Genomic DNA, 23509 nt, shown 5'->3' with positions numbered 1-23509 from the left:
GCAGAGCTGAGAACCTTTAAAAGCTTCATTTCCACAAGAGGAAGTGTCCTGCGCACTTTCAGAATTGTGAGATAAGCATTATCAAAATGAAGTTATGCAAATCGAAATAGTATTGGTTTTTCATCAAAACTAATGCAACAACAGCAATTGGAGATATACCAGACAACACACACAGGAACACGATATGGCATCAATGTCTAGGAGAAATTGTCCGCACAGAAATCCCATGGAATTGCGTAGAGCCAAAAGTCTAAAATTTTCACTTAACAAAGCCCTAGAAGTCCACATTACATACCTGATATTACCTGAGCAGTAGAGGTGAAGAAGTACAGTAAAAGAAACAGGAAGTACCATTTTCAGTTCCAAAGATATTGAAGGCCCAAAAGATAAGCTTTCAAACAACTAGACTGCAAAACGCTATCCAGACCATGTGTTGAAAATGGAGGTCAGGAAATCACTGAAAAACAACAGTGTCTCAGAATCACATAAGGCAGAATACCGGAAAAGGGGAAGAGAAAGTCTAAAGACGAGCCAAAAAATATCAGGAAACTCAATGGATGTGATAATATCAGGGCTAAAATTTAGTCGTAAGCAGACTAGATAATGCAGAGGGACGCGTGAATGACTGTGAAGACATGGGATCAGAAAAACCTCGGTCAGAAGCAGACATAGGAAAGCAAGTGCAAAGCAATGTAAACATTGCTGTTGAACCCTGGGTTAAGACAGGGCATGAAAGACTAGAATTCATAAGGGTCCCAGATGGAAAAGCAAGAGATAAGGAAACAAAAAATGTCTGAAAATTTATCTGTAGAAAAATCAGACTGAAACTTCCTGAAAGCCAAGAAAGAATCATGTATGCGAATTCAGGAATTACACAGCATCCAAAGGAGGTGGAATCCCAATAGACCTACCAGCAGCTGTATGATTCAAATCAACAAAGCTCACGAATATCACAGTGATTTAAAATGCACCTGGAGGAAACAACATAGTCACAAGGGAACCTCAAGAGGGGATTCAGCTGATATCTCGGCAGCAATATTGCAGGAGAGGGAGGAGTGCCAGGACACAGACCATATCCTGAATGGCCAAATGCTGCCACCTAGGGGAGCCTATGCCACATGACCGCCAGTCCTAATAACGGCAGAGCTAGAAAATTCCACAAACTGGCAAATCTTAAAAGAATTCAGCAGTTCAAAACTTATCCTACAAGAATGGTTGAGAAATCTACCCTGAATAGAAAAGCAGCAAGATGAAATGGAAAGAAGAAACCATTATTGGAAATGCAAGAAGAGCATGAGTGGCAAAGAAGAAACAAGAAGAAGGCAAGGAGGACATCAAAACCCTAAAGATGGGAGAGGGAAGCAGGAAATCATAGGTGATTGGAAGCACTCTCTTAAGTGAATCAGCTTATTTGACTCTCTGTTTCAAGCTTAAGGAGAGATGCATGGCCTGTCGTGTTTGCAATACAAGCGAGAAGCAGACCAACAAAGAATCAAACCAACAAACAAACACCAAAATGGTACGGTTGGCTGATATTTACCAAGGGAACCATGATTATTCAAAAGAAAATACTTAAGGTGGTGTCAAGGATCATTCAGCATGCATCGACCCATTATCGCGGCTTGCATGTACTCAGCACACTTGTATTCGGAGGTGTGCATTCATATTCGTAAATTTTGATTCATAAGAACATATCGTGACCTAACCCTAATGCCGATTTGGAATCAAATGGATTCCTAGTCCGTGATGTAGACTTGTATGTCTTCCAACAGGATGAAGGAATGCCATATTCTAGGCTACGTAGAGAAGAATTGTAAGAAGCCTATAACAAAGGCAAGTAGCTCTGCCAAAGTGTACTAAGAGCAAAAGAGACTGACAGCAAAGTGCACATTGGGGTTGGTTTCATTTCTTGGAATTTCAGCCCCCATGAAACCAATGGATCCATGTCCTGAGAGTGCGGGTGTTTCAGCAGAAATCAGGCGACGCATATGTATTCCGGGTGTACGGATATTATAGGAACATAAGTCTCCTTTAGTGGGTCTCTGTGTACTGTGAACTGTTAGAAAGTTTAAAGACGTGTGAAACCATCAACTGAAAAGGGACACACTTCCCTCCATTGGTACTGTGCATAGAGATCTGAACAAAAGGAAAGAGGGAAGAAGAAAGGCCCATGGGACGCTAGTGGGTAGAATCACATTTACCTTAGGAACTTCTCGTCGGATGCAGCCCCTCCCCCAACACTGACAAGATGCAGCAGCCATTGGGGATGGCAGTTAGCGGTTGGATTCCAGGTGGAATGTTGGTGTGTACCGCGAGGCTTGTTGTGGCTGTTGGATCCTAGGTAACCGGGCAGAGTTCTGTGGGTGGATCAGTGTGATGGAGGGGCTGCCGCCCTCTGTGGAGCTTGGCTTAGGTGTTTGGTCCGGGAAGCTGTGTAAGTTCGAGATACTGCTGCTGCCCAAAGACCTGAGGTCACAGGTCAGTTTCCAGAACCTGAAAGGGCAGACAGTGGAAGATCTGCCTGTCATCAGCTTACTGGTGAGGCTCCGAGGTACTTTCAGACTTGCCCAGTCCTGGTGAAGTCAACTTTAGGGGAGACACGAAGAGAAGCTGGCCGAAAAGCTGGCTGAACGGATTGAGGAGAGATGCGAACACATGGATGAGAGATGTTCTGCTACAATGGAGAATACTGGCGTGGAGACAGCTGTAGAGGATACCAGGCTCCAAAGACATTCATGAGACATATGGAACCTCGCTGATACTGGCAGAAACATACGGAGTGCCAACGTGGACTTGAGGAAGTTCCTCAATTCTCTTCTCCAAGAACGGGTCCAAGGTCCCTGACGTCTGCAAGAGAAGAGATGGCAGAGATGATCAAAACGCTCCTGTTCTTGGAAGAGGTCATGGGAATCCACACTTCCCAAGGGGCCTTCCCAAGCCATTCAGACCAGAATTCACCAAGCCCAGGTAAGCCTTTTCCCAGGTTTGGGCCTAGCTAGCAAGCACTTGCCTTCCCTCCCCTCCACACAGGCATCCAATTTGAAGGATCAGTAGCTGAGCTGCAATGAAGCCATTACGAGTAAAACAAGCCCCTCCTAGAATCAGAGTTCCTCCAGCTTCACACTCTGTGAACAACAGTGAACTCCTTAAAGGTCCAATAAACTTGGCTGAAATAGATAGGAATTGAATACTTAGCTCACACCTAGAAACGATGGCCTTCCGCTAGATTCAGCAAATGTTGTGCTTATGTCTTCCCTGGGGTGAAGGGAGTGTGGTAAGAGAGGGGAATCTGTATTAGGCCTCAATTTTTCAAGACAGTATAGGTAAATAGTACAAGTCAGAAAGAGAACTGTACTGTAAAAGTCGCCAATGATATAAAAGACACAGCTTATGTGGATCGTCTTTCACTTGAGTCAAGCCCCCGTGGGCACTATATCATGCGGGTGCAGACTTGGTTGCGTTAAATGGCTTTACCCAACATGATCGGATGATTAAGCGTTCTCATCACTGATAGAAGAACACCTGGTTCTCCATAGACTAGCATAATTGCAGCAGGGTTCTCCTAGCTAGAATGCCTCTAGGTGCTTTTGGATTCAAACCTAAATGTATATATTTGGTTTCTTTCCTCTTGTATTTTCCTAGAGAGGGATGTTACCCCTTGAAATGCCAATATTGGCCAGTAGGTGTCATTGGGAGTAAAGGGCACCAATGCACAAGTGTATCCAAGTTTGGGGGTTATTTCAAGTTTCCAATAGTTATTTCATGGTTCCTGTTGGTTTCGGAGGCTTCAACCATAAAGAGCCGACATGAACCCTTTAACAGTTTGGACTGCCAATTTGCATTCTATCTGTCTAGGTTTTCCGTCGAGCTGACAAAATGTTACCAAAATTGACAAGTCTGGCTTCTAGGTCGATTGAGTGTGTTTCAAAAAATAACTTCATTTTCGTATAACTCCCAAAACATGTAAATGAATTCTTTTAAACTTCTTAAAGACTGCAAATGAGATATCAACACAATGTCAAAACAGGTGTATTTGGACCATCCCTCCCACCACGGCTGTATAGAAACAAAGAGCTAAGCAAATATCACATTTCTGTGAAATGTATCTGGATAGTGTTGATTCATCGATGCCCAGTTGGCAGAGAAGAAGTGCAACCTGCACTCACTCGCTCCCATGAACAGAGCAATGGAAACATCCACTCACCCAGCCCTTGGCACAGGACACTTGCCGAAGAGAGGTCTGTTACTTCCAAAGACAGGATGAGGCCTCAGGACACCTGGAAGCAGGAGAAGGCAAAGCAGGAAATGGAATCCAGTGAGGGTCTGACCCCTGGTGATGGAGCAACAAGGGTGAACCTCTGTTTAACTTGGACGCACACTCTCAAGCGGACAGGAGACATGGGATAGAAGGTGATGTGCTGAGATTTACAAGAGTGCACAGCAGATGCTTGGCTGACAGAACTCAAAGAAACCAGCGCAAAATATCCCCACAGTTGATTCAGAGTCCAAGATCCCAGCTGCCACATTTGAGGTAGCAGAGGCAACGTTCTGTGAGGGATAGGGCTACGAATGATGGCACACGCTGAGTCTCAGGGATCTGGAGTGCATTGTGGGATGTGGTGGGTCGAATCAAGAGAGCAAACCAAAATGTGTACCAATGATAAAGCATCGAAATTGGTCACGCGGTTGAGATTACCAATATGTCCCATGGCCACACCCAGTGCATCTGCAGGACCAGGGACCAATTGGGCATTTTGCCAATAGAGCACGTGTGGGGCTGAATCAGAGATATCGTTCATCTGGTCTGAGGGATCCAGGGGGCCTTGGTTTTGAAATCAGAATGAAAAGCCTTAGGATCTGCTACATTCATAACCTGGGCTGGGATTATGGTTTGGTTTGAGGCACAGGATGCGCAACAGCTGTGTGGTTGCCTTCGTGCACCCGTGCCACAAGGATGAGAGGACAAGGAAGAGTGGTCCAAGTCCACAGCGTTAGAAGAGGAAGCATTACCTACAGCATTATCTCCCTAAAGCGGATGCTACATTTTGGATGGCACCAGCACGGTACGGCACCGAGGACACCAAGGTAGGTCTGCGGGATCATTCCAGCAGGCCCTGATATGTGACATCCATAGATATGCTTCCACTGGTGTTTCTGTAGACAGAGAAGCTCTGAGAAGAACTGCTTTCATTGGCACATTCCCGTGGAACTACAAAGCACAAGCGCACTCTCAGTTTGCTGTTTTGGAAACACTCCAAAATGACATAGAGCAGAATGCAGAGCTGAGAACCTTTAAAAGCTTCATTTCCACAAGAGGAAGTGTCCTGCGCACTTTCAGAATTGTGAGATAAGCATTATCAAAATGAAGTTATGCAAATCGAAATAGTATTGGTTTTTCATCAAAACTAATGCAACAACAGCAATTGGAGATATACCAGACAACACACACAGGAACACGATATGGCATCAATGTCTAGGAGAAATTGTCCGCACAGAAATCCCATGGAATTGCGTAGAGCCAAAAGTCTAAAATTTTCACTTAACAAAGCCCTAGAAGTCCACATTACATACCTGATATTACCTGAGCAGTAGAGGTGAAGAAGTACAGTAAAAGAAACAGGAAGTACCATTTTCAGTTCCAAAGATATTGAAGGCCCAAAAGATAAGCTTTCAAACAACTAGACTGCAAAACGCTATCCAGACCATGTGTTGAAAATGGAGGTCAGGAAATCACTGAAAAACAACAGTGTCTCAGAATCACATAAGGCAGAATACCGGAAAAGGGGAAGAGAAAGTCTAAAGACGAGCCAAAAAATATCAGGAAACTCAATGGATGTGATAATATCAGGGCTAAAATTTAGTCGTAAGCAGACTAGATAATGCAGAGGGACGCGTGAATGACTGTGAAGACATGGGATCAGAAAAACCTCGGTCAGAAGCAGACATAGGAAAGCAAGTGCAAAGCAATGTAAACATTGCTGTTGAACCCTGGGTTAAGACAGGGCATGAAAGACTAGAATTCATAAGGGTCCCAGATGGAAAAGCAAGAGATAAGGAAACAAAAAATGTCTGAAAATTTATCTGTAGAAAAATCAGACTGAAACTTCCTGAAAGCCAAGAAAGAATCATGTATGCGAATTCAGGAATTACACAGCATCCAAAGGAGGTGGAATCCCAATAGACCTACCAGCAGCTGTATGATTCAAATCAACAAAGCTCACGAATATCACAGTGATTTAAAATGCACCTGGAGGAAACAACATAGTCACAAGGGAACCTCAAGAGGGGATTCAGCTGATATCTCGGCAGCAATATTGCAGGAGAGGGAGGAGTGCCAGGACACAGACCATATCCTGAATGGCCAAATGCTGCCACCTAGGGGAGCCTATGCCACATGACCGCCAGTCCTAATAACGGCAGAGCTAGAAAATTCCACAAACTGGCAAATCTTAAAAGAATTCAGCAGTTCAAAACTTATCCTACAAGAATGGTTGAGAAATCTACCCTGAATAGAAAAGCAGCAAGATGAAATGGAAAGAAGAAACCATTATTGGAAATGCAAGAAGAGCATGAGTGGCAAAGAAGAAACAAGAAGAAGGCAAGGAGGACATCAAAACCCTAAAGATGGGAGAGGGAAGCAGGAAATCATAGGTGATTGGAAGCACTCTCTTAAGTGAATCAGCTTATTTGACTCTCTGTTTCAAGCTTAAGGAGAGATGCATGGCCTGTCGTGTTTGCAATACAAGCGAGAAGCAGACCAACAAAGAATCAAACCAACAAACAAACACCAAAATGGTACGGTTGGCTGATATTTACCAAGGGAACCATGATTATTCAAAAGAAAATACTTAAGGTGGTGTCAAGGATCATTCAGCATGCATCGACCCATTATCGCGGCTTGCATGTACTCAGCACACTTGTATTCGGAGGTGTGCATTCATATTCGTAAATTTTGATTCATAAGAACATATCGTGACCTAACCCTAATGCCGATTTGGAATCAAATGGATTCCTAGTCCGTGATGTAGACTTGTATGTCTTCCAACAGGATGAAGGAATGCCATATTCTAGGCTACGTAGAGAAGAATTGTAAGAAGCCTATAACAAAGGCAAGTAGCTCTGCCAAAGTGTACTAAGAGCAAAAGAGACTGACAGCAAAGTGCACATTGGGGTTGGTTTCATTTCTTGGAATTTCAGCCCCCATGAAACCAATGGATCCATGTCCTGAGAGTGCGGGTGTTTCAGCAGAAATCAGGCGACGCATATGTATTCCGGGTGTACGGATATTATAGGAACATAAGTCTCCTTTAGTGGGTCTCTGTGTACTGTGAACTGTTAGAAAGTTTAAAGACGTGTGAAACCATCAACTGAAAAGGGACACACTTCCCTCCATTGGTACTGTGCATAGAGATCTGAACAAAAGGAAAGAGGGAAGAAGAAAGGCCCATGGGACGCTAGTGGGTAGAATCACATTTACCTTAGGAACTTCTCGTCGGATGCAGCCCCTCCCCCAACACTGACAAGATGCAGCAGCCATTGGGGATGGCAGTTAGCGGTTGGATTCCAGGTGGAATGTTGGTGTGTACCGCGAGGCTTGTTGTGGCTGTTGGATCCTAGGTAACCGGGCAGAGTTCTGTGGGTGGATCAGTGTGATGGAGGGGCTGCCGCCCTCTGTGGAGCTTGGCTTAGGTGTTTGGTCCGGGAAGCTGTGTAAGTTCGAGATACTGCTGCTGCCCAAAGACCTGAGGTCACAGGTCAGTTTCCAGAACCTGAAAGGGCAGACAGTGGAAGATCTGCCTGTCATCAGCTTACTGGTGAGGCTCCGAGGTACTTTCAGACTTGCCCAGTCCTGGTGAAGTCAACTTTAGGGGAGACACGAAGAGAAGCTGGCCGAAAAGCTGGCTGAACGGATTGAGGAGAGATGCGAACACATGGATGAGAGATGTTCTGCTACAATGGAGAATACTGGCGTGGAGACAGCTGTAGAGGATACCAGGCTCCAAAGACATTCATGAGACATATGGAACCTCGCTGATACTGGCAGAAACATACGGAGTGCCAACGTGGACTTGAGGAAGTTCCTCAATTCTCTTCTCCAAGAACGGGTCCAAGGTCCCTGACGTCTGCAAGAGAAGAGATGGCAGAGATGATCAAAACGCTCCTGTTCTTGGAAGAGGTCATGGGAATCCACACTTCCCAAGGGGCCTTCCCAAGCCATTCAGACCAGAATTCACCAAGCCCAGGTAAGCCTTTTCCCAGGTTTGGGCCTAGCTAGCAAGCACTTGCCTTCCCTCCCCTCCACACAGGCATCCAATTTGAAGGATCAGTAGCTGAGCTGCAATGAAGCCATTACGAGTAAAACAAGCCCCTCCTAGAATCAGAGTTCCTCCAGCTTCACACTCTGTGAACAACAGTGAACTCCTTAAAGGTCCAATAAACTTGGCTGAAATAGATAGGAATTGAATACTTAGCTCACACCTAGAAACGATGGCCTTCCGCTAGATTCAGCAAATGTTGTGCTTATGTCTTCCCTGGGGTGAAGGGAGTGTGGTAAGAGAGGGGAATCTGACTGAACTTGAATCTGTATTAGGCCTCAATTTTTCAAGACAGTATAGGTAAATAGTACAAGTCAGAAAGAGAACTGTACTGTAAAAGTCGCCAATGATATAAAAGACACAGCTTATGTGGATCGTCTTTCACTTGAGTCAAGCCCCCGTGGGCACTATATCATGCGGGTGCAGACTTGGTTGCGTTAAATGGCTTTACCCAACATGATCGGATGATTAAGCGTTCTCATCACTGATAGAAGAACACCTGGTTCTCCATAGACTAGCATAATTGCAGCAGGGTTCTCCTAGCTAGAATGCCTCTAGGTGCTTTTGGATTCAAACCTAAATGTATATATTTGGTTTCTTTCCTCTTGTATTTTCCTAGAGAGGGATGTTACGCCTTGAAATGCCAATATTGGCCAGTAGGTGTCATTGGGAGTAAAGGGCACCAATGCACAAGTGTATCCAAGTTTGGGGGTTATTTCAAGTTTCCAATAGTTATTTCATGGTTCCTGTTGGTTTCGGAGGCTTCAACCGTAAAGAGCCGACATGAACCCTTTAACAGTTTGGACTGCCAATTTGCATTCTATCTGTCTAGGTTTTCCGTCGAGCTGACAAAATGTTACCAAAATTGACATGTCTGGCTTCTAGGTCGATTGAGTGTGTTTCAAAAATAACTTCATTTTCGTATAACTCCCAAAACATGTAAATGAATTCTTTTAAACTTCTTAAAGACTGCAAATGAGATATCAACACAATGTCAAAACAGGTGTATTCGGACCATCCCTCCCACCACGGCTGTATAGAAACAAAGAGCTAAGCAAATATCACATTTCTGTGAAATGTATCTGGATAGTGTTGATTCATCGATGCCCAGTTGGCAGAGAAGTGCAACCTGCACTCACTCGCTCCCATGAACAGAGCAATGGAAACATCCACTCACCCAGCCCTTGGCACAGGACACTTGCCGAAGAGAGGTCTGTTACTTCCAAAGACAGGATGAGGCCTCAGGACACCTGGAAGCAGGAGAAGGCAAAGCAGGAAATGGAATCCAGTGAGGGTCTGACCCCTGGTGATGGAGCAACAAGGGTGAACCTCTGTTTAACTTGGACGCACACTCTCAAGCGGACAGGAGACATGGGATAGAAGGTGATGTGCTGAGATTTACAAGAGTGCACAGCAGATGCTTGGCTGACAGAACTCAAAGAAACCAGCGCAAAATATCCCCACAGTTGATTCGGAGTCCAAGATCCCAGCTGCCACATTTGAGGTAGCAGAGGCAACGTTCTGTGAGGGATAGGGCTACGAATGATGGCACACGCTGAGTCTCAGGGATCTGGAGTGCATTGTGGGATGTGGTGGGTCGAATCAAGAGAGCAAACCAAAATGTGTACCAATGATAAAGCATCAAAACTGGTCACGTGGTTGAGATTACCAATATGTCCCATGGCCACACCCAGTGCATCTGCAGGACCAGGGACCAATTGGGCATTTTGCCAATAGAGCACGTGTGGGGCTGAATCAGAGATATCGTTCATCTGGTCTGAGGGATCCAGGGGGCCTTGGTTTTGAAATCAGAATGAAAAGCCTTAGGATCTGCTACATTCATAACCTGGGCTGGGATTATGGTTTGGTTTGAGGCACAGGATGCGCAACAGCTGTGTGGTTGCCTTCGTGCACCCGTGCCACAAGGATGAGAGGACAAGGAAGAGTGGTCCAAGTCCACAGCGTTAGAAGAGGAAGCATTACCTACAGCATTATCTCCCTAAAGCGGATGCTACATTTTGGATGGCACCAGCACGGTACGGCACCGAGGACACCAAGGTAGGTCTGCGGGATCATTCCAGCAGGCCCTGATATGTGACATCCATAGATATGCTTCCACTGGTGTTTCTGTAGACAGAGAAGCTCTGAGAAGAACTGCTTTCATTGGCACATTCCCGTGGAACTACAAAGCACAAGCGCACTCTCAGTTTGCTGTTTTGGAAACACTCCAAAATGACATAGAGCAGAATGCAGAGCTGAGAACCTTTAAAAGCTTCATTTCCACAAGAGGAAGTGTCCTGCGCACTTTCAGAATTGTGAGATAAGCATTATCAAAATGAAGTTATGCAAATCGAAATAGTATTGGTTTTTCATCAAAACTAATGCAACAACAGCAATTGGAGATATACCAGACAACACACACAGGAACACGATATGGCATCAATGTCTAGGAGAAATTGTCCGCACAGAAATCCCATGGAATTGCGTAGAGCCAAAAGTCTAAAATTTTCACTTAACAAAGCCCTAGAAGTCCACATTACATACCTGATATTACCTGAGCAGTAGAGGTGAAGAAGTACAGTAAAAGAAACAGGAAGTACCATTTTCAGTTCCAAAGATATTGAAGGCCCAAAAGATAAGCTTTCAAACAACTAGACTGCAAAACGCTATCCAGACCATGTGTTGAAAATGGAGGTCAGGAAATCACTGAAAAACAACAGTGTCTCAGAATCACATAAGGCAGAATACCGGAAAAGGGGAAGAGAAAGTCTAAAGACGAGCCAAAAAATATCAGGAAACTCAATGGATGTGATAATATCAGGGCTAAAATTTAGTCGTAAGCAGACTAGATAATGCAGAGGGACGCGTGAATGACTGTGAAGACATGGGATCAGAAAAACCTCGGTCAGAAGCAGACATAGGAAAGCAAGTGCAAAGCAATGTAAACATTGCTGTTGAACCCTGGGTTAAGACAGGGCATGAAAGACTAGAATTCATAAGGGTCCCAGATGGAAAAGCAAGAGATAAGGAAACAAAAAATGTCTGAAAATTTATCTGTAGAAAAATCAGACTGAAACTTCCTGAAAGCCAAGAAAGAATCATGTATGCGAATTCAGGAATTACACAGCATCCAAAGGAGGTGGAATCCCAATAGGCCTACCAGCAGCTGTATGATTCAAATCAACAAAGCTCATGAATATCACAGTGATTTAAAATGCACCTGGAGGAAACAACATAGTCACAAGGGAACCTCAAGAGGGGATTCAGCTGATATCTCGGCAGCAATATTGCAGGAGAGGGAGGAGTGCCAGGACACAGACCATATCCTGAATGGCCAAATGCTGCCACCTAGGGGAGCCTATGCCACATGACCGCCAGTCCTAATAACGGCAGAGCTAGAAAATTCCACAAACCGGCAAATCTTAAAAGAATTCAGCAGTTCAAAACTTATCCTACAAGAATGGTTGAGAAATCTACCCTGAATAGAAAAGCAGCAAGATGAAATGGAAAGAAGAAACCATTATTGGAAATGCAAGAAGAGCATGAGTGGCAAAGAAGAAACAAGAAGAAGGCAAGGAGGACATCAAAACCCTAAAGATGGGAGAGGGAAGCAGGAAATCATAGGTGATTGGAAGCACTCTCTTAAGTGAATCAGCTTATTTGACTCTCTGTTTCAAGCTTAAGGAGAGATGCATGGCCTGTCGTGTTTGCAATACAAGCGAGAAGCAGACCAACAAAGAATCAAACCAACAAACAAACACCAAAATGGTACGGTTGGCTGATATTTACCAAGGGAACCATGATTATTCAAAAGAAAATACTTAAGGTGATGTCAAGGATCATTCAGCATGCATCGACCCATTATCGCGGCTTGCATGTACTCAGCACACTTGTATTCGGAGGCGTGCATTCATATTCGTAAATTTTGATTCATAAGAACATATCGTGACCTAACCCTAATGCCGATTTGGAATCAAATGGATTCCTAGTCCGTGATGTAGACTTGTATGTCTTCCAACAGGATGAAGGAATGCCATATTCTAGGCTACGTAGAGAAGAATTGTAAGAAGCCTATAACAAAGGCAAGTAGCTCTGCCAAAGTGTACTAAGAGCAAAAGAGACTGACAGCAAAGTGCACATTGGGGTTGGTTTCATTTCTTGGAATTTCAGCCCCCATGAAACCAATGGATCCATGTCCTGAGAGTGCGGGTGTTTCAGCAGAAATCAGGCGACGCATATGTATTCCGGGTGTACGGATATTATAGGAACATAAGTCTCCTTTAGTGGGTCTCTGTGTACTGTGAACTGTTAGAAAGTTTAAAGACGTGTGAAACCATCAACTGAAAAGGGACACACTTCCCTCCATTGGTACTGTGCATAGAGATCTGAACAAAAGGAAAGAGGGAAGAAGAAAGGCCCATGGGACGCTAGTGGGTAGAATCACATTTACCTTAGGAACTTCTCGTCGGATGCAGCCCCTCCCCCAACACTGACAAGATGCAGCAGCCATTGGGGATGGCAGTTAGCGGTTGGATTCCAGGTGGAATGTTGGTGTGTACCGCGAGGCTTGTTGTGGCTGTTGGATCCTAGGTAACCGGGCAGAGTTCTGTGGGTGGATCAGTGTGATGGAGGGGCTGCCGCCCTCTGTGGAGCTTGGCTTAGGTGTTTGGTCCGGGAAGCTGTGGAAGTTCGAGATACTGCTGCTGCCCAAAGACCTGAGGTCACAGGTCAGTTTCCAGAACCTGAAAGGGCAGACAGTGGAAGATCTGCCTGTCATCAGCTTACTGGTGAGGCTCCGAGGTACTTTCAGACTTGCCCAGTCCTGGTGAAGTCAACTTTAGGGGAGACACGAAGAGAAGCTGGCCGAAAAGCTGGCTGAATGGATTGAGGAGAGATGCGAACACATGGATGAGAGATGTTCTGCTACAATGGAGAATACTGGCGTGGAGACAGCTGTAGAGGATACCAGGCTCCAAAGACATTCATGAGACATATGGAACCTCGCTGATACTGGCAGAAACATACGGAGTGCCAACGTGGACTTGAGGAAGTTCCTCAATTCTCTTCTCCAAGAACGGGTCCAAGGTCCCTGACGTCTGCAAGAGAAGAGATGGCAGAGATGATCAAAACGCTCCTGTTCTTGGAAGAGGTCATGGGAATCCACACTTCCCAAGGGGCCTTCCCAAGCCATTCAGACCAGAATTCACCAAGCCCAGGTAAGCCTTTTCCCAGGTTTGGGCCTAGCTAGCAAGCACTTGCCTTCCCTCCCCTCCACACAGGCATCCAATTTGAAGGATCAGTAGCTGAGCTGCAATGAAGCCATTACGAGTAAAACAAGCCCCTCCTAGAATCAGAGTTCCTCCAGCTTCACACTCTGTGAACAACAGTGAACTCCTTAAAGGTCCAATAAACTTGGCTGAAATAGATAGGAATTGAATACTTAGCTCACACCTAGAAACGATGGCCTTCCGCTAGATTCAGCAAATGTTGTGCTTATGTCTTCCCTGGGGTGAAGGGAGTGTGGTAAGAGAGGGGAATCTGTATTAGGCCTCAATTTTTCAAGACAGTATAGGTAAATAGTACAAGTCAGAAAGAGAACTGTACTGTAAAAGTCGCCAATGATATAAAAGACACAGCTTATGTGGATCGTCTTTCACTTGAGTCAAGCCCCCGTGGGCACTATATCATGCGGGTGCAGACTTGGTTGCGTTAAATGGCTTTACCCAACATGATCGGATGATTAAGCGTTCTCATCACTGATAGAAGAACACCTGGTTCTCCATAGACTAGCATAACTGCAGCAGGGTTCTCCTAGCTAGAATGCCTCTAGGTGCTTTTGGATTCAAACCTAAATGTATATATTTGGTTTCTTTCCTCTTGTATTTTCCTAGAGAGGGATGTTACCCCTTGAAATGCCAATATTGGCCAGTAGGTGTCATTGGGAGTAAAGGGCACCAATGCACAAGTGTATCCAAGTTTGGGGGTTATTTCAAGTTTCCAATAGTTATTTCATGGTTCCTGTTGGTTTCGGAGGCTTCAACCGTAAAGAGCCGACATGAACCCTTTAACAGTTTGGACTGCCAATTTGCATTCTATCTGTCTAGGTTTTCCGTCGAGCTGACAAAATGTTACCAAAATTGACAAGTCTGGCTTCTAGGTCGATTGAGTGTGTTTCAAAAAATAACTTCATTTTCGTATAACTCCCAAAACATGTAAATGAATTCTTTTAAACTTCTTAAAGACTGCAAATGAGATATCAACACAATGTCAAAACAGGTGTATTCGGACCATCCCTCCCACCACGGCTGTATAGAAACAAAGAGCTAAGCAAATATCACATTTCTGTGAAATGTATCTGGATAGTGTTGATTCATCGATGCCCAGTTGGCAGAGAAGAAGTGCAACCTGCACTCACTCGCTCCCATGAACAGAGCAATGGAAACATCCACTCACCCAGCCCTTGGCACAGGACACTTGCCGAAGAGAGGTCTGTTACTTCCAAAGACAGGATGAGGCCTCAGGACACCTGGAAGCAGGAGAAGGCAAAGCAGGAAATGGAATCCAGTGAGGGTCTGACCCCTGGTGATGGAGCAACAAGGGTGAACCTCTGTTTAACTTGGACGCACACTCTCAAGCGGACAGGAGACATGGGATAGAAGGTGATGTGCTGAGATTTACAAGAGTGCACAGCAGATGCTTGGCTGACAGAACTCAAAGAAACCAGCGCAAAATATCCCCACAGTTGATTCGGAGTCCAAGATCCCAGCTGCCACATTTGAGGTAGCAGAGGCAACGTTCTGTGAGGGATAGGGCTACGAATGATGGCACACGCTGAGTCTCAGGGATCTGGAGTGCATTGTGGGATGTGGTGGGTCGAATCAAGAGAGCAAACCAAAATGTGTACCAATGATAAAGCATCAAAACTGGTCACGTGGTTGAGATTACCAATATGTCCCATGGCCACACCCAGTGCATCTGCAGGACCAGGGACCAATTGGGCATTTTGCCAATAGAGCACGTGTGGGGCTGAATCAGAGATATCGTTCATCTGCTCTGAGGGATCCAGGGGGCCTTGGTTTTGAAATCAGAATGAAAAGCCTTAGGATCTGCTACATTCATAACCTGGGCTGGGATTATGGTTTGGTTTGAGGCACAGGATGCGCAACAGCTGTGTGGTTGCCTTCGTGCACCCGTGCCACAAGGATGAGAGGACAAGGAAGAGTGGTCCAAGTCCACAGCGTTAGAAGAGGAAGCATTACCTACAGCATTATCTCCCTAAAGCGGATGCTACATTTTGGATGGCACCAGCACGGTACGGCACCGAGGACACCAAGGTAGGTCTGCGGGATCATTCCAGCAGGCCCTGATATGTGACATCCATAGATATGCTTCCACTGGTGTTTCTGTAGACAGAGAAGCTCTGAGAAGAACTGCTTTCATTGGCACATTCCCGTGGAACTACAAAGCACAAGCGCACTCTCAGTTTGCTGTTTTGGAAACACTCCAAAATGACATAGAGCAGAATGCAGAGCTGAGAACCTTTAAAAGCTTCATTTCCACAAGAGGAAGTGTCCTGCGCACTTTCAGAATTGTGAGATAAGCATTATCAAAATGAAGTTATGCAAATCGAAATAGTATTGGTTTTTCATCAAAACTAATGCAACAACAGCAATTGGAGATATACCAGACAACACACACAGGAACACGATATGGCATCAATGTCTAGGAGAAATTGTCCGCACAGAAATCCCATGGAATTGCGTAGAGCCAAAAGTCTAAAATTTTCACTTAACAAAGCCCTAGAAGTCCACATTACATACCTGATATTACCTGAGCAGTAGAGGTGAAGAAGTACAGTAAAAGAAACAGGAAGTACCATTTTCAGTTCCAAAGATATTGAAGGCCCAAAAGATAAGCTTTCAAACAACTAGACTGCAAAACGCTATCCAGACCATGTGTTGAAAATGGAGGTCAGGAAATCACTGAAAAACAACAGTGTCTCAGAATCACATAAGGCAGAATACCGGAAAAGGGGAAGAGAAAGTCTAAAGACGAGCCAAAAAATATCAGGAAACTCAATGGATGTGATAATATCAGGGCTAAAATTTAGTCGTAAGCAGACTAGATAATGCAGAGGGACGCGTGAATGACTGTGAAGACATGGGATCAGAAAAACCTCGGTCAGAAGCAGACATAGGAAAGCAAGTGCAAAGCAATGTAAACATTGCTGTTGAACCCTGGGTTAAGACAGGGCATGAAAGACTAGAATTCATAAGGGTCCCAGATGGAAAAGCAAGAGATAAGGAAACAAAAAATGTCTGAAAATTTATCTGTAGAAAAATCAGACTGAAACTTCCTGAAAGCCAAGAAAGAATCATGTATGCGAATTCAGGAATTACACAGCATCCAAAGGAGGTGGAATCCCAATAGACCTACCAGCAGCTGTATGATTCAAATCAACAAAGCTCACGAATATCACAGTGATTTAAAATGCACCTGGAGGAAACAACATAGTCACAAGGGAACCTCAAGAGGGGATTCAGCTGATATCTCGGCAGCAATATTGCAGGAGAGGGAGGAGTGCCAGGACACAGACCATATCCTGAATGGCCAAATGCTGCCACCTAGGGGAGCCTATGCCACATGACCGCCAGTCCTAATAACGGCAGAGCTAGAAAATTCCACAAACTGGCAAATCTTAAAAGAATTCAGCAGTTCAAAACTTATCCTACAAGAATGGTTGAGAAATCTACCCTGAATAGAAAAGCAGCAAGATGAAATGGAAAGAAGAAACCATTATTGGAAATGCAAGAAGAGCATGAGTGGCAAAGAAGAAACAAGAAGAAGGCAAGGAGGACATCAAAACCCTAAAGATGGGAGAGGGAAGCAGGAAATCATAGGTGATTGGAAGCACTCTCTTAAGTGAATCAGCTTATTTGACTCTCTGTTTCAAGCTTAAGGAGAGATGCATGGCCTGTCGTGTTTGCAATACAAGCGAGAAGCAGACCAACAAAGAATCAAACCAACAAACAAACACCAAAATGGTACGGTTGGCTGATATTTACCAAGGGAACCATGATTATTCAAAAGAAAATACTTAAGGTGATGTCAAGGATCATTCAGCATGCATCGACCCATTATCACGGCTTGCATGTACTCAGCACACTTGTATTCGGAGGCGTGCATTCATATTCGTAAATTTTGATTCATAAGAACATATCGTGACCTAACCCTAATGCCGATTTGGAATCAAATGGATTCCTAGTCCGTGATGTAGACTTGTATGTCTTCCAACAGGATGAAGGAATGCCATATTCTAGGCTACGTAGAGAAGAATTGTAAGAAGCCTATAACAAAGGCAAGTAGCTCTGCCAAAGTGTACTAAGAGCAAAAGAGACTGACAGCAAAGTGCACATTGGGGTTGGTTTCATTTCTTGGAATTTCAGCCCCCATGAAACCAATGGATCCATGTCCTGAGAGTGCGGGTGTTTCAGCAGAAATCAGGCGACGCATATGTATTCCGGGTGTACGGATATTATAGGAACATAAGTCTCCTTTAGTGGGTCTCTGTGTACTGTGAACTGTTAGAAAGTTTAAAGACGTGTGAAACCATCAACTGAAAAGGGACACACTTCCCTCCATTGGTACTGTGCATAGAGATCTGAACAAAAGGAAAGAGGGAAGAAGAAAGGCCCATGGGACGCTAGTGGGTAGAATCACATTTACCTTAGGAACTTCTCGTCGGATGCAGCCCCTCCCCCAACACTGACAAGATGCAGCAGCCATTGGGGATGGCAGTTAGCGGTTGGATTCCAGGTGGAATGTTGGTGTGTACCGCGAGGCTTGTTGTGGCTGTTGGATCCTAGGTAACCGGGCAGAGTTCTGTGGGTGGATCAGTGTGATGGAGGGGCTGCCGCCCTCTGTGGAGCTTGGCTTAGGTGTTTGGTCCGGGAAGCTGTGTAAGTTCGAGATACTGCTGCTGCCCAAAGACCTGAGGTCACAGGTCAGTTTCCAGAACCTGAAAGGGCAGACAGTGGAAGATCTGCCTGTCATCAGCTTACTGGTGAGGCTCCGAGGTACTTTCAGACTTGCCCAGTCCTGGTGAAGTCAACTTTAGGGGAGACACGAAGAGAAGCTGGCCGAAAAGCTGGCTGAACGGATTGAGGAGAGATGCGAACACATGGATGAGAGATGTTCTGCTACAATGGAGAATACTGGCGTGGAGACAGCTGTAGAGGATACCAGGCTCCAAAGACATTCATGAGACATATGGAACCTCGCTGATACTGGCAGAAACATACGGAGTGCCAACGTGGACTTGAGGAAGTTCCTCAATTCTCTTCTCCAAGAACGGGTCCAAGGTCCCTGACGTCTGCAAGAGAAGAGATGGCAGAGATGATCAAAACGCTCCTGTTCTTGGAAGAGGTCATGGGAATCCACACTTCCCAAGGGGCCTTCCCAAGCCATTCAGACCAGAATTCACCAAGCCCAGGTAAGCCTTTTCCCAGGTTTGGGCCTAGCTAGCAAGCACTTGCCTTCCCTCCCCTCCACACAGGCATCCATTTTGAAGGATCAGTAGCTGAGCTGCAATGAAGCCATTACGAGTAAAACAAGCCCCTCCTAGAATCAGAGTTCCTCCAGCTTCACACTCTGTGAACAACAGTGAACTCCTTAAAGGTCCAATAAACTTGGCTGAAATAGATAGGAATTGAATACTTAGCTCACACCTAGAAACGATGGCCTTCCGCTAGATTCAGCAAATGTTGTGCTTATGTCTTCCCTGGGGTGAAGGGAGTGTGGTAAGAGAGGGGAATCTGACTGAACTTGAATCTGTATTAGGCCTCAATTTTTCAAGACAGTATAGGTAAATAGTACAAGTCAGAAAGAGAACTGTACTGTAAAAGTCGCCAATGATATAAAAGACACAGCTTATGTGGATCGTCTTTCACTTGAGTCAAGCCCCCGTGGGCACTATATCATGCGGGTGCAGACTTGGTTGCGTTAAATGGCTTTACCCAACATGATCGGATGATTAAGCGTTCTCATCACTGATAGAAGAACACCTGGTTCTCCATAGACTAGCATAATTGCAGCAGGGTTCTCCTAGCTAGAATGCCTCTAGGTGCTTTTGGATTCAAACCTAAATGTATATATTTGGTTTCTTTCCTCTTGTATTTTCCTAGAGAGGGATGTTACCCCTTGAAATGCCAATATTGGCCAGTAGGTGTCATTGGGAGTAAAGGGCACCAATGCACAAGTGTATCCAAGTTTGGGGGTTATTTCAAGTTTCCAATAGTTATTTCATGGTTCCTGTTGGTTCCGGAGGCTTCAACCGTAAAGAGCCGACATGAACCCTTTAACAGTTTGGACTGCCAATTTGCATTCTATCTGTCTAGGTTTTCCGTCGAGCTGACAAAATGTTACCAAAATTGACATGTCTGGCTTCTAGGTCGATTGAGTGTGTTTCAAAAATAACTTCATTTTCGTATAACTCCCAAAACATGTAAATGAATTCTTTTAAACTTCTTAAAGACTGCAAATGAGATATCAACACAATGTCAAAACAGGTGTATTCGGACCATCCCTCCCACCACGGCTGTATAGAAACAAAGAGCTAAGCAAATATCACATTTCTGTGAAATGTATCTGGATAGTGTTGATTCATCGATGCCCAGTTGGCAGAGAAGAAGTGCAACCTGCACTCACTCGCTCCCATGAACAGAGCAATGGAAACATCCACTCACCCAGCCCTTGGCACAGGACACTTGCCGAAGAGAGGTCTGTTACTTCCAAAGACAGGATGAGGCCTCAGGACACCTGGAAGCAGGAGAAGGCAAAGCAGGAAATGGAATCCAGTGAGGGTCTGACCCCTGGTGATGGAGCAACAAGGGTGAAACTCTGTTTAACTTGGACGCACACTCTCAAGCGGACAGGAGACATGGGATAGAAGGTGATGTGCTGAGATTTACAAGAGTGCACAGCAGATGCTTGGCTGACAGAACTCAAAGAAACCAGCGCAAAATATCCCCACAGTTGATTCGGAGTCCAAGATCCCAGCTGCCACATTTGAGGTAGCAGAGGCAACGTTCTGTGAGGGATAGGGCTACGAATGATGGCACACGCTGAGTCTCAGGGATCTGGAGTGCATTGTGGGATGTGGTGGGTCGAATCAAGAGAGCAAACCAAAATGTGTACCAATGATAAAGCATCAAAACTGGTCACGTGGTTGAGATTACCAATATGTCCCATGGCCACACCCAGTGCATCTGCAGGACCAGGGACCAATTGGGCATTTTGCCAATAGAGCCCGTGTGGGGCTGAATCAGAGATATCGTTCATCTGGTCTGAGGGATCCAGGGGGCCTTGGTTTTGAAATCAGAATGAAAAGACTTAGGATCTGCTACATTCATAACCTGGGCTGGGATTATGGTTTGGTTTGAGGCACAGGATGCGCAACAGCTGTGTGGTTGCCTTCGTGCACCCGTGCCACAAGGATGAGAGGACAAGGAAGAGTGGTCCAAGTCCACAGCGTTAGAAGAGGAAGCATTACCTACAGCATTATCTCCCTAAAGCGGATGCTACATTTTGGATGGCACCAGCACGGTACGGCACCGAGGACACCAAGGTAGGTCTGCGGGATCATTCCAGCAGGCCCTGATATTTGACATCCATAGATATGCTTCCACTGGTGTTTCTGTAGACAGAGAAGCTCTGAGAAGAACTGCTTTCATTGGCACATTCCCGTGGAACTACAAAGCACAAGCGCACTCTCAGTTTGCTGTTTTGGAAACACTCCAAAATGACATAGAGCAGAATGCAGAGCTGAGAACCTTTAAAAGCTTCATTTCCACAAGAGGAAGTGTCCTGCGCACTTTCAGAATTGTGAGATAAGCATTATCAAAATGAAGTTATGCAAATCGAAATAGTATTGGTTTTTCATCAAAACTAATGCAACAACAGCAATTGGAGATATACCAGACAACACACACAGGAACACGATATGGCATCAATGTCTAGGAGAAATTGTCCGCACAGAAATCCCATGGAATTGCGTAGAGCCAAAAGTCTAAAATTTTCACTTAACAAAGCCCTAGAAGTCCACATTACATACCTGATATTACCTGAGCAGTAGAGGTGAAGAAGTACAGTAAAAGAAACAGGAAGTACCATTTTCAGTTCCAAAGATATTGAAGGCCCAAAAGATAAGCTTTCAAACAACTAGACTGCAAAACGCTATCCAGACCATGTGTTGAAAATGGAGGTCAGGAAATCACTGAAAAACAACAGTGTCTCAGAATCACATAAGGCAGAATACCGGAAAAGGGGAAGAGAAAGTCTAAAGACGAGCCAAAAAATATCAGGAAACTCAATGGATGTGATAATATCAGGGCTAAAATTTAGTCGTAAGCAGACTAGATAATGCAGAGGGACGCGTGAATGACTGTGAAGACATGGGATCAGAAAAACCTCGGTCAGAAGCAGACATAGGAAAGCAAGTGCAAAGCAATGTAAACATTGCTGTTGAACCCTGGGTTAAGACAGGGCATGAAAGACTAGAATTCATAAGGGTCCCAGATGGAAAAGCAAGAGATAAGGAAACAAAAAATGTCTGAAAATTTATCTGTAGAAAAATCAGACTGAAACTTCCTGAAAGCCAAGAAAGAATCATGTATGCGAATTCAGGAATTACACAGCATCCAAAGGAGGTGGAATCCCAATAGACCTACCAGCAGCTGTATGATTCAAATCAACAAAGCTCACGAATATCACAGTGATTTAAAATGCACCTGGAGGAAACAACATAGTCACAAGGGAACCTCAAGAGGGGATTCAGCTGATATCTCGGCAGCAATATTGCAGGAGAGGGAGGAGTGCCAGGACACAGACCATATCCTGAATGGCCAAATGCTGCCACCTAGGGGAGCCTATGCCACATGACCGCCAGTCCTAATAACGGCAGAGCTAGAAAATTCCACAAACTGGCAAATCTTAAAAGAATTCAGCAGTTCAAAACTTATCCTACAAGAATGGTTGAGAAATCTACCCTGAATAGAAAAGCAGCAAGATGAAATGGAAAGAAGAAACCATTATTGGAAATGCAAGAAGAGCATGAGTGGCAAAGAAGAAACAAGAAGAAGGCAAGGAGGACATCAAAACCCTAAAGATGGGAGAGGGAAGCAGGAAATCATAGGTGATTGGAAGCACTCTCTTAAGTGAATCAGCTTATTTGACTCTCTGTTTCAAGCTTAAGGAGAGATGCATGGCCTGTCGTGTTTGCAATACAAGCGAGAAGCAGACCAACAAAGAATCAAACCAACAAACAAACACCAAAATGGTACGGTTGGCTGATATTTACCAAGGGAACCATGATTATTCAAAAGAAAATACTTAAGGTGATGTCAAGGATCATTCAGCATGCATCGACCCATTATCACGGCTTGCATGTACTCAGCACACTTGTATTCGGAGGCGTGCATTCATATTCGTAAATTTTGATTCATAAGAACATATCGTGACCTAACCCTAATGCCGATTTGGAATCAAATGGATTCCTAGTCCGTGATGTAGACTTGTATGTCTTCCAACAGGATGAAGGAATGCCATATTCTAGGCTACGTAGAGAAGAATTGTAAGAAGCCTATAACAAAGGCAAGTAGCTCTGCCAAAGTGTACTAAGAGCAAAAGAGACTGACAGCAAAGTGCACATTGGGGTTGGTTTCATTTCTTGGAATTTCAGCCCCCATGAAACCAATGGATCCATGTCCTGAGAGTGCGGGTGTTTCAGCAGAAATCAGGCGACGCATATGTATTCCGGGTGTACGGATATTATAGGAACATAAGTCTCCTTTAGTGGGTCTCTGTGTACTGTGAACTGTTAGAAAGTTTAAAGACGTGTGAAACCATCAACTGAAAAGGGACACACTTCCCTCCATTGGTACTGTGCATAGAGATCTGAACAAAAGGAAAGAGGGAAGAAGAAAGGCCCATGGGACGCTAGTGGGTAGAATCACATTTACCTTAGGAACTTCTCGTCGGATGCAGCCCCTCCCCCAACACTGACAAGATGCAGCAGCCATTGGGGATGGCAGTTAGCGGTTGGATTCCAGGTGGAATGTTGGTGTGTACCGCGAGGCTTGTTGTGGCTGTTGGATCCTAGGTAACCGGGCAGAGTTCTGTGGGTGGATCAGTGTGAT

General features: G+C 44.9%; 4 long non-coding RNA genes across 4 annotated transcripts; all 4 read right to left on the bottom strand.

Moving 5' to 3' along the window:
* Positions 1 to 2641: 2641 nt before the first annotated feature.
* LOC140694709 (uncharacterized) lies at positions 2642 to 7581 on the bottom strand. Its single transcript, XR_012070294.1, has 3 exons — positions 7478 to 7581; positions 4205 to 4277; positions 2642 to 2847 (listed from the first exon to the last, which is right to left on the bottom strand). It is a non-coding gene; the product is annotated as an uncharacterized lncRNA (long non-coding RNA).
* Positions 7582 to 7917: 336 nt separating this feature from the next.
* Positions 7918 to 12869, bottom strand: LOC140694711 (uncharacterized). The gene is made up of 3 exons (XR_012070296.1): positions 12766 to 12869; positions 9493 to 9565; positions 7918 to 8123 (listed from the first exon to the last, which is right to left on the bottom strand). It is a non-coding gene; the product is annotated as an uncharacterized lncRNA (long non-coding RNA).
* A 336-nt stretch (positions 12870 to 13205) lies between these two features.
* Positions 13206 to 18145, bottom strand: LOC140694710 (uncharacterized). The gene is made up of 3 exons (XR_012070295.1): positions 18042 to 18145; positions 14769 to 14841; positions 13206 to 13411 (listed from the first exon to the last, which is right to left on the bottom strand). It is a non-coding gene; the product is annotated as an uncharacterized lncRNA (long non-coding RNA).
* A 336-nt stretch (positions 18146 to 18481) lies between these two features.
* Positions 18482 to 23436, bottom strand: LOC140694708 (uncharacterized). Its single transcript, XR_012070293.1, has 3 exons — positions 23333 to 23436; positions 20060 to 20132; positions 18482 to 18687 (listed from the first exon to the last, which is right to left on the bottom strand). It is a non-coding gene; the product is annotated as an uncharacterized lncRNA (long non-coding RNA).
* Positions 23437 to 23509: the final 73 nt, after the last annotated feature.

Source organism: Vicugna pacos, unplaced genomic scaffold, assembly GCF_048564905.1.
Source record: "Vicugna pacos unplaced genomic scaffold, VicPac4 scaffold_102, whole genome shotgun sequence".
NCBI classification, from domain to species: domain Eukaryota; kingdom Metazoa; phylum Chordata; class Mammalia; order Artiodactyla; family Camelidae; genus Vicugna; species Vicugna pacos.
Note: the sequence above shows the minus strand (reverse complement) of the source record. Positions and strands in the feature narration are given on the sequence as shown.